Below are 3,436 nucleotides of genomic sequence, written 5' to 3' on the forward strand. Positions count from 1 at the left end.
TTCACTAAGAAATATCCCAACTGAAGAGTTTAACAGCTAAAACTAAAGTAGATGTGGCAGCCGCTATTAAGTATGTGTCTTCTTTTGAATATATTTTGATGGCTGCTTTTTGGTTCAAGTTATTGAATTCAATAGATCAGAGAAATCAGGTGATTCAAGCTCAGTCTTCTACTGTAGATATTGAAGTAAAAAACATAGAGGACTTGGAAACTGAATTGCAGTCTCTCAAAAGAAGTGGCATTTAATTATGATGAAGCCAAAGTTGTTGCAGTTGCCATGAACATTGACCCAGTATTTCGAGTCACTCGGAAAGGAAAAAGAAAATCCTTTTTTGATGACTCCGACTCTGATGATGATAAGGTATCAGGTGAAGATTCACTTATACAGACAGACGAACATAGGTTTAAGAAAGAAGTGTTTTTTAAGGTTATTGACACAGTATGTGAGAGACTAAACAAGCGTTACCAGGCCATCTTCCAGATTAACAAACTATTTGGGTTTCTGTGGTCATATCTTGATATGACTGATGAAGTGATAGTAAATGATTCTAAAAACTTTAGCACTGAGTATAGCAAAGACATCTCTAGTGACAAGCTAACTGAGGAAATTCTGTACCTTAAGAATATACATAAGCCAATTTTAGATGACAACTCTCTCTCTCCACTTCTGCTTCTTAATAAGATCACAAAATTAAAACTACAAGATTTGTTTCCAAATATATGCATAGCCTTGAGAATTTTCTTGACGTTGCCAGTCACAGTTGCCTCTGCCTTAGCAAATTAAAGTTGATTAAGAATCACTTAAGAAGCACAATGGGACAAGAGAGATTATCATCACTAAGTCTTTTAAGCATTGAAAGTGATTTGGCACGAAAGATTGATTTTGATGATTTAATTGAGTGTTTTGCTGCTAGAAAAGCAAGGAAAGGAGTATTTCTTTAATAATTATACATGCATACTTGTATGAAACAGTCACATTTATGATTTATTTAATATAGGGAAATTTGAATTTCAAATTCATCAAAACTTTATTATGCATGATAATTATACACAACATGCAACAGGCCAACAGTGACTTACTGCACAATGCCACTTTAATGAGTTTTTTCATGAGTAAGTTTTGGTTTATTACTCAAATTATACGTAATGTAATAACAAAATAAGTTGTTAACTGCAAGTCATAAATAAAGCTCCAATACGCAAGAATGAACAGAATTTACATCCTACCAGTGAACATTTATGGCTTTAAATTGGCTCTTAAAATTGGTCAAATTCTAAAATCCTGATCCCCCCCACTGGATGGGCTCACTTCGCTCGCCAAATGGTAGGGGCCCAATGACACTCACAGTACCAGGGCCCAGTGATGGCTCTCCCTGGCCCTGGCCATCAGTGCACCTCATGCGCTGCACTGTAGGCATTACTTAAGGTTCTTTGCAGCGTGCCTTCGGCACCTAGATGCAACTCCTTTCGTTCCTTTTACAGTGCCTCCTTTCATATTCACTTTCTTCCATTTTACTTTCCAGCCTCTCCTAACAGTTGATCCATAGTGCAACTGATTCGTGGTTTTCCTCCTGTTACACCTTTCAAACCTTCTTACCGTCAGTTTCCGTATCAGCCCTGAATGACCTCATAGGTCCCAGTGCTTGGCCTTTGGCCTAAATTCTATATTCAGTTCAGTGTATTCAATTCTTTCTTTAAATGACATAATTAGGTGGTTTGTTAGAAAGAGAATGTGAAAGGAGGCACAGTAAAAGGAATGAAAGGGGTTGCAGCTAGGGGCCGAAGGAACGCTACAAAGAACCTTAAGTAATGCCTACAGAGCACCGCGTGAGGTGCACTGACGGCACTAACCCCCTACATTCAAGATGGATGTCAACAAACTCTCGTGGCCTTGTCTGAATCTGATGTGGTAATCAAGGAACTTGGTGATGAGCGTCGATGTCATGCTCACTTCACCTTCTGATAGTCCCCCATACTTCAATATATTTTGTACACACACATGCAACACAAAATGAATGATCCCTTTTGTAGCATATAAAAATAAATTATTCTGTAGAATCACGCAAATATGGAGAAACTATCCCGTTTCTGTGATCCTTGCGTGTATTTCCAGACATTCCCACGGCCCATCCCATCCTAGGGTCAGAGTGGCCCTTTAACCCATAGATATAGAGGATATCTATGCCTTAACCTAACCGCACCTACACTATCCACCAATATTTCGATTTTTTTGTTTTACACCACCGTAATAAATTAGAAGCGTTTGTAACCAGCTATTATGAAATTACAGAGTTCCTGTTGGACTTAAGTACATAATTATATGTTTGCCATTAGAAAATTAATATGCAAAAGTTTATTGCTTAGTGGCAAAGGTACCATCTATCTCGGAGTGTATTTTTATTCATATGTGAAATACTGCCCACAACGAGGTTGAAATAGAAAAAAAAAATCTAAAAGGATGGGACCAAAATTCTCTTTCATCAGTATTACTTGCACCCTTCATTCATGGAATAGCGAGATAGCCTTGAGGTTCAGAGAAGGTAAAAGAAAAAAAAACCGTTGTATTGAGTAAGTTTACTGAAGCTTTACTCTTTCTTTGTCCACATAATTATATCTGACTTTATACATCAGGTCGGCACGTGGGGAGGGGGAGGGACCGCTAATGTAAAAGAAGTTATCTCCTACACACGATCAATTTTTTCGCCAATTAATTTATATCAATTTATTGACGTCAATGAATTGATGGAGAAATTGACCGTGTGTAGGGGACATTGATATCAATTTAATTGAAACAACTTCATTGAATCAATTCATTGAGAGATCAAAGATCCTTTGATATTTATTGATGGGTCTTCAATAATTTTCATATCTTGAAAAGAATTTCCAGTGGCTAAAAATCGCAATGTGATACTGAGACGCGCATTTGGAGAATTTTCTTCTCGCATGGTAGTATTTTGTTTGAATATCATTGGCTTCACTAAATTTAGAAGTTCATCGTAAGATTCGGCGTCCATTCTGAGGAAATTCCTGTAATCCTCTGGCTCGTCGTCCCTTAATTCCTTCAGCAATCGTGTATGTCCTAGTTCCCTTCGACAGAGATACCATTTCTTCGCCCACTTATTCCTCTTCTTTCGCTTTGGAGTGTCCAGAGCAAGCACTATTCCTAGAGCCACAGATGCTTTCATCTCGAAGTTATGAATCAAACTGAAAATTGAAGTAAAATCATTGACCGTGTGTAGGCACAGTGATTTCCTCAATTTCATTGTCGTCAATAAATTGATATCAATTAATTGACGAAAAAATTGATCGTGTGTAGGGTCTGTTAACAGTCGCTGGTATGATTGACTATTTATCTCTTTCATCAATATTACTTACCCTTCATCCGTGGAATAGCGAGATAGCCTTGAGGTTCAGAGAAGGTAAAAAAAAAATAACGG

The sequence above is a fragment of the Macrobrachium nipponense genome, chromosome 24 (genome assembly GCF_015104395.2).
Source record: "Macrobrachium nipponense isolate FS-2020 chromosome 24, ASM1510439v2, whole genome shotgun sequence".
NCBI classification, from domain to species: domain Eukaryota; kingdom Metazoa; phylum Arthropoda; class Malacostraca; order Decapoda; family Palaemonidae; genus Macrobrachium; species Macrobrachium nipponense.